Source organism: Amblyomma mixtum, chromosome 3 (assembly GCF_055824585.1).
Source record: "Amblyomma mixtum isolate Tamu chromosome 3, ASM5582458v1, whole genome shotgun sequence".
Taxonomy (NCBI): domain Eukaryota; kingdom Metazoa; phylum Arthropoda; class Arachnida; order Ixodida; family Ixodidae; genus Amblyomma; species Amblyomma mixtum.
This window is the reverse complement of record NC_143014.1, coordinates 90,221,993-90,235,052: the sequence shown is the minus strand read 5'-3', so window position 1 is coordinate 90,235,052 and position 13,060 is coordinate 90,221,993. Positions and strand designations below refer to the sequence as shown.

Genomic DNA, 13,060 nt, shown 5'->3' with positions numbered 1-13,060 from the left:
GACGCCAGTGCAACATTAAGCCAACTTGTGTGACATACACTCAGAACATAACGACGACGGCTGACGAACAAGTAGGCGTTCTTCACGTAGTGTGTAAAAATACAATCTGAATTAAGTCTTATAATTCATATCATTCTCAGCTTTGCCTAAATGCCCGCACACGGCTCCATTTTCTCGGCAGCAGGAACAAATAACGACTGAAGTAATGAATCAGCATATTTTAACCTTTTTTTTAAAAAAAAAAAGAATTAGTGCCTTGATTACTGCCTAATGGGGACACATACGAGCAAAAAAAACAAAAAAAAACAGACGGCCGAGGAGCTAAGAATGGAATCCCTAGAGAAAAGCTTTTCCGACCTTTAGTCACATTTAATCCTTGTATAAAACCCGATTTGTCAGTTCACCACTTTTGGAGAGTAAGAGCGTTTTCGTAATTTCTCTTATGAGCCTTAGGCCAGTCAGCGGGGAAGGGTAGTTTCCTCTGGCAACTATGTGATGCGAGGACACAGCCATCTACCGCGGAAACTGCGAAAACCAGCCATCATGCCAAAGTGACAGCGTGCTCCGGATTAGAATACAAGACCACGCAGAGTGACGCTCTAGTCTTCAATGGCACCGTGTATTTTACTAACATGAGCATAGCTATACAAGATTTTTGGCTTTATATGTGATTTAAGACTCTTATGGCGAAACTGTAAAATTATCCTCCTTTCAGATGCACTGCAAGGAGGCCACATATGTACGTCACTTGTCACTCAATATATACTTCCGGCTGACAATTTTCGTCAATTCCTGCTCCTAAAATTTGGGCCTCTCGTACGAGACGTAGTGGATGCAGCTAGAGCTTTGTGTCGTACTTTTTAATGTCAGGTTCAGTCACATTCTGCCTTAAACAGCTGCTTGGTTTCTCCTGATAGATTAAAAAGTACCACTTCCGTGTTCGCGGCGTCTTACTCCGCATTACCTCACGCAGCGTGAAGATTACAATGATGATGAAATACCTCCGCCTTGTTAGGAAGGGCATCGAAGAATACAGTGCCTTAAAGCTTTGATTGGTTTTCTTTAAGTCTGACGTAATTTTTGCTTCTTGGTGTTGTGCGCGGGGCAGGACAAGCGGTGTAGCCTTTCTGATTTTATGAAATCAGCCAGTTGATCAAAAACAGTCACCGTTCACCTTAGAGCGGAAATTACCGGAAATAATGAAATTTATGCTGCCCACGCACAAGTGATCAGTATTTTCTCACACTGCTAGCATCTTGGGTTTTCACATCATAAGGCAGTGGAGTCAGCTCAATGCTACTTCTAATCTTGGCAGCCGGGGTTTTTTTCCCGGACACCAGGACCTCAGCGCGCTTCTCTTCTTGCGCTACAGCCTGCTAGGAATACGGCCAGCGCAAAGAAAACTGAATTTCGACAATCCTGCTCGAGAGCACCGCACCAGAGCCTTGTGCTGTCTCAGATAAAAGCTAAAAGAGCCTCATGGCGTGACTTGTTAAGGTCCGAAAGTACCCGTTTTTTATTTTTATTTTTATTTTTTGCGAGAAACTACGCGTTTGAGTACGCAGACATCGACCTAGTTAAGGTATGCTCAGTGAATGAGAAAACAGAGGAAGAGTTCTACAAAAATATCCCTTACGGCCAGCGGCTGTCGTTTACACACTGTCTGCCTTGCAGCGTGAACGACGCCTGATAGCGCAATTTTTGCGCCGACACCATTACAGTCGCGAGCCGAGGAGGAAGTGGGCAATGGCTGCTCATAAAACAGTTGTGCTACGCTGCACTTGTAGCGAACCTCTTCTTTATCCTTATTTCCTTTCATTTTCTAGAAGGAAGCAGTGCCTTGTTGGCGTTATCGTGACGCGCTGGAGCCATTTTCTAAACCTTATCTTCTTTGCTGAGATAACGCCACTCTGCGCCGTAACCATATTTCTCCACAAACATTAAGGCCTCCCGCAGCAGCGCCTAATATGCTGGGCTACGTGCCTCTGTGTTGATAAAAAAAAATGTTTATTCCTAAGAACAAGATTGGCTAGCGGCAAATGTCCGAGTGGCATGGTTAATTTATCACTCTGGTGCAGTTTGTTGCAACGTCTGCAGCATTGCTGACAGCGGCCCTCAATGCAGTGCTTTCTCACTGAATTATTTTCACGGCTCTCTTCTAACTAGCAGGTTTTAGTCAAGACCTTGATACAGACGCCTGTCTCCTGGAGAAAACCGCATAGAGTCTAAGAGACGGGTCAAATCTTGCAAATCGTGTAGTGGCTCTTTCAGAAAAACGCAAAGCATGACAAGAGGGCTGTATACAGTAAGCAGCACATCTTTACATCACCCACAGATTAGCCCTGTACCAAAAATACGCTGATAACGTGAATGAATGAAGCCTGTATACATCCCAAGACTGGACCCACGTTCTGGGTGAAATTGGCTCTACAATTAATTTTCGTTTCTTCCATTATTTCTTCACGGATTTTGCCACTAAACTGCAGAGACTAAGAATTTCGCTAAATTACACTGTGCGACGCGTCAATCTGTTAAGTGGCGTGTCTGATTTTGCAGTATTGTTGTGTGACTTCTCTAGTCATGTGAGAACTCATTTTAAACATTCCACATGTAAAACCTCCACGATGGCTTCAGTGGTTATGGAGCACGGGTGCTGACCGGAGAGACGCGTGTTCGATCCCGGCCATGGCGGTCGCATTTTGATGGAGGCGAAATGCTAGAGGCCCGTGTATTGTGCGATGTCAGTGCACGTTTTTAAAGAACCTCAGGCGGTCGAAATTATCCGAAGCCCTCCACTACGGCGTCCCCATAGCCTGAGTCTCTTTAGATCTTTAAACGCCGTAATCATTAACCAAACCTTTCATAAGCGGTCGCCTTCCATGTTACTTTTTTTTTGTTTCGTAGAAATGACAACTAGTCATCTTTATGGCCACTCGGCGATTGGGGGTGCATGAAATGAAGGAATAAACGATACATTTTATGTCATCGCCGTCCAACCCTTTGTCTCTCTTTACCGAAAGAAAGAACTGTATTTCCTCGTCCATTTGCGGCTACAAACGCTCCTACTCCTACGTAAAAGTACAGAAGAAATCATGACATATTAAGCCTTTCTTCTGCTAACCGGTTTTTATTATTAATGTGCTCGAGCGATACCGGCGTACTGATTATAACTTCGCCTTTCTTTCCTTATTGCAAAGCAGAGGCTATTCCCAAACTAATGGCAGTGGGGGAGCCGAGCTCCGTTAACGTCCCGAAGAAGCAAAAGCCGAGCTCACATCAGCCGACCTACCTATACAGAGCGCACCATGAATACCGAAGTAGGCGAGTGAACGGCGCTCGGTCGCTGACTCATCAGTATACACACATTGGAAATAAAACAGCCGAGGAGGCGCAATACTAAGCCGAGCAGCCGCGGTCCAATCGAAGCTTGAAACGTAAGAGCCACTTAAGACGCAAGAAGAGCCCTGGCCAGTCGATAGGGCGCCCCGCCGCGACCCTCGAGGCGCGCTACAGCCGCCGACGGAGGTTCGAGTCCGCCGAAATCCCGCCAACACCGCGGCGAGTCTCTACTCCCCCCGCTGTGTAGCCCGCAGTATAGTGGACCCTAAGCAGCGCTGCGGGGGAGCATTTGTTTATCCGCCGGGTCATCGTGTCCGTGTTTGCACGGCGACGCCTCCCTTTCGCTTGGCTGCGCCACTGTCACGGCTCCTTCGCGCCAATTCAGTCTTCGCCGAAAAGGCGAAATTCAATTTGCCCCCTTCCCCACACTTCGCGCGTGCCCCTGGCGCAAGGTGCACCTCTCCGCCTCGCCCTCTTCCGGCGGGCTTCGGCATCGCGGCCGCAACGAGCCACAACGGCACTTATACGCGGGCAGCCCGCGGAAGTGGCGCGGAATGCGAGGAACGCCGCACGATGAAGATGCCGTCCTGGTCGGGGAGCACTCATCGGGGCTCCTCCGCGCACTTCACGCGCGTGTCTCGCACGGCCTACCCTTTCGAGGCACGGCCGACGGCACCCCCTGCCCGGTTTGCGGCGGTCCTTTCGCGCACGCTTCTAAGAACGACGACGAAAAACTGGGACTGGCGCGTGGTTGCAGGACGGGCAGAATCTGGATGCGCATAACTAATGCCGGGCGTGCCCTTAAAACATAGTCCAAAATGACCGCAAGGACGGCGAAAGTTAGCAGAGACGGAAGAGTGCGTTAGGCTGGGAAGTATATCCGCTCACTGTCACATGCAAATCGCCCCTGGGGAAAAGATGGTCGTCCTCAGTTCTTCTTCCAGTTACCCTTATTATGGTCTTAATGTCGTTGCTTTGTTTTTTTATGTATTATGTGTCATCAAGGTTATGATAGGCGTAGACCACTGGGGGTTCTTGTTACTAGTAAAACTAATAACACACGCAAGAAGCGAAAACAAACAAGCAGGCTGACAACAGGCAGCGCAAAAGGCAACAAAAGCGTTATTGCATTCGTTGTCAGGGCCGCCTCTCCGTGAAAACGAGCTGGTTTCTGCTGTGGATCATGCAGCCTATTAGCGACCCCACATAACAGCGGTTCTGTGCGTCGTTCGCCGAGGAGATTAATGCAAATTAAGCTTTAATTAGGCCACCCTCGACGAAAAACCGCGTCAACAAACGCAAGCTCAGGAAAGAGAACAAAAGATGGGATATTTCGAACGTCAGGAAGGAGAAAGAAAGTAGCAAACAAAGTAGGAATGCGCCATCGCTTTCCGCTGCATAGCTGAGTCTCGAGAATCGCTAATTCGCGGCGTACGGTGCTTTGTGGTGGAGTAATTTTAGCTGAAAAGAATGCGTAACCTCGGTCGCTGTGTTCCCAAACGTTGACATTTTTTAAATTTGTCCGATTTGATAATCGTTCCCATTCCGCGACGGCCGTAATGCCTCCTAGTAGAATGCCAGGTGACTGTTTACCCTCTTACTTTCCAGCATGGTTTACAAAAGTGAAGTCCAGGTGCTACCTGCATGATGCTGTAGTGCTTGTACATCATACGGAAGCTAGACGTGACATACTTGTTGTCTTCTGAGTGATAATGATGGCGCCTGGAATTAAATTTGTGGCGTGACATGGGGTGGTAAGCAAAGTTGTCACGATTGGTTAAAAAAAGAAAAAGCGTAAGCAACTAAACAGTGCGCAAGACACTGTATGGCTGAGTCTATCGTGGACGTACCGATAGCTGCGTGAACAATGAATTACTACAAATCTTTCTAGAGGATGCACATTTTTCACTGGTATATACGGGGGATATAGTTAGCTCCCTCATTTTTTTTCTTTTTGACACTTTGACACAAGCATCTGTTACTGTTTGTACTATTTTTACTTCCCAAGTTTTCGGGAATAAAAATACATTGGATATAGCGGCACCACATTCAAGAATTATCACACATGTCCTAGAGAGTCTGACCCGTAATTGCAGTATGCTTTCAAAAATGTTTAGAGTAGTTGATATTTTCTTTAAGAAATATGTAAGAATCACGGTATGTTGTGTCAGAGGTAGCTTGTCATTGCATTTTGTAGCTTATAAGGCATGAAATACATCCTGGTAAAAGCATATTTAGAGCAGTCCTAGAGTCTAAACAGTCTTCCGAGAAATTGTGTTTTTGGTAGTCTCTCTCGGTATTTCCAACGTCCGGTTCCATTTAAATGCTGCGAACTCACACCTTGGCAGAGAAGCTCAGCGTCATGGTATGGGTGTTTAAGAATAATTTTCAGTGTGCGACGCTGCGCGTTAAAATCGCGTTGGAGCAAGAATGCATGATGCGTTCTTACGCACAGAACTAACGTTAGCCCAGACTCGGACTGCGTTGATAAGATTTCGGCGTTGTAAATGCCGCGAAAAAGGAATAGCCAGCTAGTATTGGCGATCCCCAAAACGTATCCGCAAAAAGTATCGCCCAGTAAACAACTAGAGCAACATAAAAGTCCAAAGCGGCGACTAAGGATCATCACAAACACATGCTTTCCCCGTTCCAAAGCCACAAAATGCAAGGAATACCGCGCACTGTTTGCGCGTGCACCCAAACTCGTAGGATTTATTCCACGAGACCAAATAATCTACTTGCATGTTATCAGCTGTCTTTCTAGATTTGCCTATTTCGTTTTATTTTAGACACGTGACCAGGGCAACGGATGACATACAATGGCATTCCTTCTTGAGAAAACCTCCATGAAAAACATTTGATTATACCTGGGAATGCGGATACAAGAAAATTCGTGCTACACAAATATATTCCCAGGGGTAATGAGGCATCACCACCACCAGAAAAACAAACACTGGGTGGAAATGCTACGTATGGCTTAAAATAGAAAGAATATAAATAAAGAGCTTGCTTAAGTGCTAAGCCCAACATCTGCAATCACGTACCAGCGATTACAGCATGACCGTAAGTCACTTGCTTTTTCCTTGCATTGACGGATGAGAAGCAGGACCGCAAAAGTAAGTTCTCACAAAGCAAGACGAAGAAAACAGAGAAGTTTGCAATTCATAAGAAAGGCAGGAAATGGAATAAAACGAAGAACTCAGCGAAAGCATCCTGGAAGAAATCGCGTAATGCCGTCAACGGCGTCCCTCCACAGAACATTGAACGCTTCCGAATTACAGTGTTTAACTCGGTCGCTGTCGCCCGACAGCGTATAATCAATCGTTGATAACATGGTATTTGCTGGTGTGCAGCAAACCAGACGTTAACACCCAACAATCCGGAAATGATACCGTCGCGAGCGAACAATTTACGGATGAAGCCGGAGACAACCTCGCCCTTTCAATCATTTTGTTACTTAAAATAGGCCGTAGTGAATAAAGCTCATGAAAAGGTCTTTGAGCCGGATGCTTATTCTCGGGGTAAAAACACGCAAAGAAATGCGGGAGTAGTCACTAAGAACTCGCAGTGGGCTTGCCGTCGTGTAGCCTCGTGTATTCAAATGGGCTACACGATGGCCGGGCAACACAGCGACAAACGCCAAGTTTGCATGACGATAACAGGGCCACACAGCGGCTTACACTGCGTTCCCAGTGTCTCATTGGCACTGAAATCACACTTCCATGGTACGTCGAGACTAAAGAGAAAGAGGTGGCAATGAAAGCACGGACGCTAGCCAGACGTGAGTTCGGTAGGCCACCGCGCATGGAAGAGCTGGACAAAAGGTCAAGAGTGGACGAAGACAAGCAACTCTCAGGATAGAAGGGGCTGCGCATCAGTTCCGGAAATCCAAAGAGTCGTGGGAGGGTGGATCCCGTCCCCGATGCACGTGTCCAAAGACAACTTGCCTGTGACGCGACGTGCGAAGTGCAGATCCATCCTGATGCACTGTACTCGGCTGTCGCCGTCAGCCAGACGCAGCACATGCCCGCACTGCCGCCTGCGTACGGCCTCCGGGACACCGCATAAACAAAACGGCACGCGCTCGAGCAGAGAGTTCCTCCGAGTCGCTTACGTCGAGTGGCTCCACGTATCGATAAGCGCGCCCTCGCGATGGGTGGAGACAGGCGCTACTCCGCAAAAGAACAGCTAAAACGCAAGCGAAGGAGGAATTCTCGAGTCTAGCCCCTTTGCGCAGACGCCGATGGAAGTCCTCCTCGCCAACCTTCGACGCCACCACCGTGAACTTACATCATTACGATTCCGCCGACAGAGTCGTTGCGTGCGCGTTTTTCCTTCAAAAAGTTGCCCGCGACGCGATTCCAGCCTCCGCGACGCCCTTTTGTTTCCAGCCGGCGTAGCGTGTCTGCAAGGGCGCGAGGAACCGCAGGCGCGTCGGCTGTCCGGCGAGAACGGGCCCCTGGTCGCCGCCGCCAGCTAACCTCGTGAGACGCGCCGGAACGCTGTCTGGCAGAAGCGAAGGAGCCCTTCGCACTGACGGCGCGCCGTGCTGCCACGTCTCGTAAATCATGCTCCCCGTACGCTGCCCCGCGCGGAGCCTGCACTGGCGAAGCCGCGGCAGCGACAGCCACGGGAGACGCGCCTGCTTGTCTCTCTTATCCGTCTCGGCTGCCAGTCTAGCGCCCGCTTTTCGGTTCCATATTGTTGCGTCTTGTTGCGATGGCTAATAGCTGGCAATGCGGAGATCTGCACAAGCCCTTTGTCTTTTCATTCGAAGGGTGCGCCTCCATGCTGTTATGAACAGCTTTGTTACCTTTGGCTTTATTACCTGGCCATGTCGCTAAGGCAACAAAAAAGCAAAATCTCGTAACTGCACACCGGCAATAAAAAAACAGCTTTTACGGGCCCCTCCAATTTTATAACAAGTGACGAGCATTCCGTAAGTGCGGCCGTCTCAGTGTGCCAGTGTCGTCGGTAAAAGCACTCATTGCTTCCTAAACGAGTGGCACAGACGACTAACGCTGGCAGCACTCCAGGAGGGACGCCAACAAAGGGAACGAACAAGCATCGTGTTTTGCGTCATTGTTTCACTTTCTGATTTATTTACAGCCCCGAACCTGTTTCTCCCTAATGATTACTGTCAGCCTTGCGGCTACAGGGATTGAGAGGCGCAGATCCCACGAAGTGACTTTCTTGCAAGGTTAAAGTTGCGTCGCTGCTCGGTAAACAACGCCCTTTGTCATGCCCTTTACTTCCTGATCAAGCCGCCGGCGCCGATTCGGCCATCCTCGGCCGTGCCTACTTCTTATGCATAAAAAGCGACCAGATACTTAAGAGTAAAACTTTACATGCTCAGCGTGTCCGGTGGACGCGTATCGCAGATTATGTTATTGCCGCGAAAACCGCTTAACATGTCCAACGCGATTGTCCGGCGCCTCCTCGCTCGCTGTCCATGATGATTGGGCTATGATTGCGATCGCCGGTCATTCACGGACCGCTCGAGTGCGATAAAAGCTTCGCAAATCCTGCCCTAGATGAATTTTTTAATGAGGTAGAACTTCAGAGAGCTCATTAACAAAACACTTCGTAAAACCTCCGAAAATAAAGAAAGAAATGCAACACATACACTGATACCGCTTAAACGTTCCAAAAGAGGTACCCCAGAAGAAGGTCGCGCCTTCGTCGCGCCTTTCTGCTACAAAGATAGCTCATCAGAGACCGTCTCTTGCACACTTTTTTCACGCGTCGCAAATTGCACGAATTGTGTAGAAACTTATTTTTCACAGTTCACCTAGCAATTAATACACCGGACGATCCGTTACATTCTTTTGGTTTAGGGAATCTATTCTGTATATGAATATAGAGGTGCTTGTTTACTCTTTATAGCTCATAAGTCCTCAACTCATATTATTTAATATCATGCCTGCAGAAAAAAATGAAACATCACACTAATGACGTGGAAAAAGCAGATGATAGAATTTAATTGTCTGCCATTGTGTTAGGGACTGGCATGTATATTTGTGCACCAAAAAGTTACCCATGATGATAATAAAATTTACCCAAAGTACTGAACAAGGAAGCAAACACGACATGTTTGCTTTAGCGCAGCATCAAAATCTTTTTTCGAACCAGAAATACCTGATGAGGCATAAGGTTTAATAACGTGAAACTAAAAATCAAAACTAAAAAGTTTTCGCCAAATGTCGCCATTCACTGTGAAATTTTGTTGTTGTGCTCTGTGGACGTACTTCCGGCAGTTTCATACTTTAATGTATGAACTGGTAGCAGCTGCCTTAAAAAAGAAGGCACGCAATTTTATACATACGGTATCGCTATCCAGTTGGCTCATCTTGTGCAACCCACAGTTCACTCATCACTCAAACAAGGCCGCCGTGGTGGCTCACTGGTTATGGCGTTCGGCTGCTCACCCGAAAGACGCGGGTTCGATCCCGGCCGCGGCAGCCGAATTTCGATGAAGGCGAAATTGTAGAGGCCCGTCTACTGTGCGATGTCAGTGCACGTTAAACAACCCCGGATGATCGAAATTTCCGGAGCCCTTCACTACGGCGCCCCTCATAGCCTGAGTCACTTTGGGACGTTAAACCCACAATAAAGCATAAACTTAACCCAATATGATTGCGCTTCCATCAATTATTTGCTCACATTATCGTTTATCCGCTAAAATGCGCTAAAACAAGGAGCGTTGAGGAAGAGGAGGTTGGTAGTACGAAGGAACGGCATGGCGGTCGTTCCTAATTATTGCTGCTGAGTGCTTATCAGCGTTTGCAAAACTATAAGCCAAGTGCAAGAGGACCCGGCAATGGTTTTGCGGCCATACTGCTTCGCCAAGCATCCGTTAACCTGCGCTGAATCTCATTTCTGGTCGTATAACTGCACGCACCTAGAAATCACAATTAAGAACAGCCACACCTGAAAAGATTAAACAAAAAAGGCATTTATTGCGGGTTATAAAAGCATGTCCGCTAAGAATTAATGCTCACTGAGCGAAAGAGTGCCATCAGATTCCTTGCCGCATGTAACATAAAGAGCCAAAAGAACAAGACATGTTGTGCTTGTGTTTTCAGTCGACGGAAAGAAAAAAAAAGATTTTTCCGTGTTACGGCTTCACATTACTACACTTACTTTTCCCACTCGACAGCTGCTTATGAGGGTAGCGAGGAAAAGCAAGTTCGACAACGAGGAAAAGGAAACAAAAAAGAGGTCCTTTCGCTGGAGTCACGTACGTAGCTGATGCGATTCAAAAAATAAAACTAGAAAAGAAAGAAAAGCCTTCCTGACATGGCCGCAATACGTGCGCGGCGTTCTTGTGTGGGGACGCGCACCGAGACGAATCTCGGAGGGTACGACACCTTGTCTTCAAGAGCACATATTCCTACTGACAGGATCAACAGACGCGTATATTCACCATTCTCACACTTCTCCCGCACTCCCGATTTTAGTATTAGTGGTCTATTTTGGCGTGAAATGTATGCAATATCTGAAAACTACGTCCAGCCTTGGAGGAGTGGGGATTTGCCTTTTGTCCGCAGCAGTCCACGGATTTTCCGCGGTTTTCTTTCTTTTTCACTTGCGCATACCGTGCTGATAACGCAAACGCGTATGGGCTTAGGTATGGCTTTACGCTCAAGAGTAGTCTGTAACTTTGATAACTTTCAGTTTAGGCTGGTTAATTATTTGGAATCAAATGCGCGACAGTGATAATGCTGTTTGATTAATTTGCTTAAGATTTTCTTTGCAACAGCAAACTATGTGATGTGTAAAGACATTTTTTAGCGTTCAGCGTAGCGCTTTATCCTATCCCAAGAACTATTCTGCCCATTTTCACTGAGAGCTCGCGAGGGATTCAACTATCCTGGGAGCATCAGCGTGCCTGCTTTGCGAGTTTTTGGTTATTCTTGTATGATTTACACCCGTCCGTCATTTTCTCGATGCCAGCGAAGCTCGTGGTAGTACTAAAACTAAAGACATGTATTTCGCTCCCTAGAAATTGTTACAGACAATACTTGCTACTACGTGGTATAAACAGCGGAGAAACGCAGACGGCCGCATTTTAGTAGAACGGATATGCAATCTCACGCAGGGTGGGAGCTCTCTGCCACTACACTTCCCTCCTCCCCCAACCCCCCTCCCCCCCCAAAAAAAATGTGAGCTTCTGTCTATATTCACCCATGCTCGTTCAACGCAGTGACCCTCTTGACGGACGCGCTGTTCTGGGCTGCTCTTATCGTAGTGCTCGGTCACTGGCTTTATCGCATCCTCGGAAGCCATTTAGCTATCCATGTATGCCATAAAGGCGCGATATCAAAGGACGCCGACAATACGCCCAAGTAACTTCGTTCCATTAAATCAAGCGATTGAGTCATTGCTGACCGAGAGAGCCAGATAGAAAGTGGTCGTAAGCGGTAGACGCGCATTCATTGCTGAGCTTCGGCGCGTCGCAGTACTGTTGAAAGAAATCCCGTCTAATGACCTGGATGGCAGCTCGGAGCTCCTGGACTCCATACCGTCTTTTATAGTCAGTTACAAAGGATGGTCAGTGGGCAGTGGCTTCACGCAGTGATTAAAAGGGTCTTGCCTGAGAATAGCAGGTAATTAAAAATGCCTGCGTTTCAGAACATCGGATCGCCATAAAACACTCTACATGCGCATTTTTTTAGCGTCCTCGAATTTTAAAGCCGCAGTGCTTGATTTCTGCTCTGTGGAAATATCACGGGCTATTGTTCTTCAGAATGTGAACTGATGCTTAGATGCCTGAGTACTTCTCTATCTGTTATTTACTGCCGAGCGGAAAAAGAGTGTTCATGCGAAGAAACATTAGTAACTTAAGTTAAAAGGCTTTCTTTGAAGAAACAGATGTGGAGATCACAGTAGCGTTGTAATGCAAATTCACAAAGTTGAGCGACTTCGATTTGGACTACTCTCCTCATTAGAACACTGGTGCAGTTGAGAAGGAGACAGTCAGTCTACCTTTTATGGCTTGTGCAGGCGAAAGTTCTGAGAATTTATCTTATCAGTTCGTTGTCGTTTTAAAATTGGACTAGCGCAATGAGACGCTGCAGCTCGTCCCATCATATGACCTTTTGCGAAGTTGCATGGAGACATAGACTGCCCTTGATTGAGCTTGCTAATTCCATGCCTACGCATGCGAAACACACCTGCTGCAAGTAAATGAGCAGAAGTAAATGCAAGGCCTTACAAGCGCGTTTTAGCATTCCTAAGAACGTGTGTGGTAGTTTCCCATGCACAGAATAATACGTAAGAATAGTTGGCTCCAAAGAATCAACTGTCCTGGGTTTTAGTATATTCTACCAGCGATTTAGCTCCCATGTCACAAATTTACATAACTTTTGCAAGTAGAACTGAAAATCAGGCAAAGTTGAAACATTTTCTGCCATTCACGCAATATCCTTCCGGTTAAGAGAAAACTATTCAGTGATTATGCAACTGGCGTCGACGTCAGTTTAGTTTCAACGACTAATTCTTCCAATACTGTGAGGCAAATACGCAATGCCAAGACGGTAAATGAAGCCCTCTCCTTACCTTTCCTGCATAACAGACCCTTGAAAGTTTTTGGCGCAAACGAACAAGTCGCGTATTCATTTTCGTGTGTTTTCGGTTCCGTCCATCTCTACCTTTTTTTTTTCTTCTGGAAAGTATGAAGCTCTACGGCAGGCACACATTTTCGCAGCACAAAGACAGA

The 13,060-nt window shown here is 47.0% G+C and overlaps 1 protein-coding gene across 3 annotated transcripts in view; it reads right to left on the bottom strand.

Annotated features, from left to right (window-relative positions):
* The window catches only part of Oamb (Octopamine receptor in mushroom bodies), a 510,270-nt gene that overhangs the window by 463,901 nt on the left and 33,309 nt on the right, over nt 1-13,060 (bottom strand). The window lies entirely within an intron of this gene.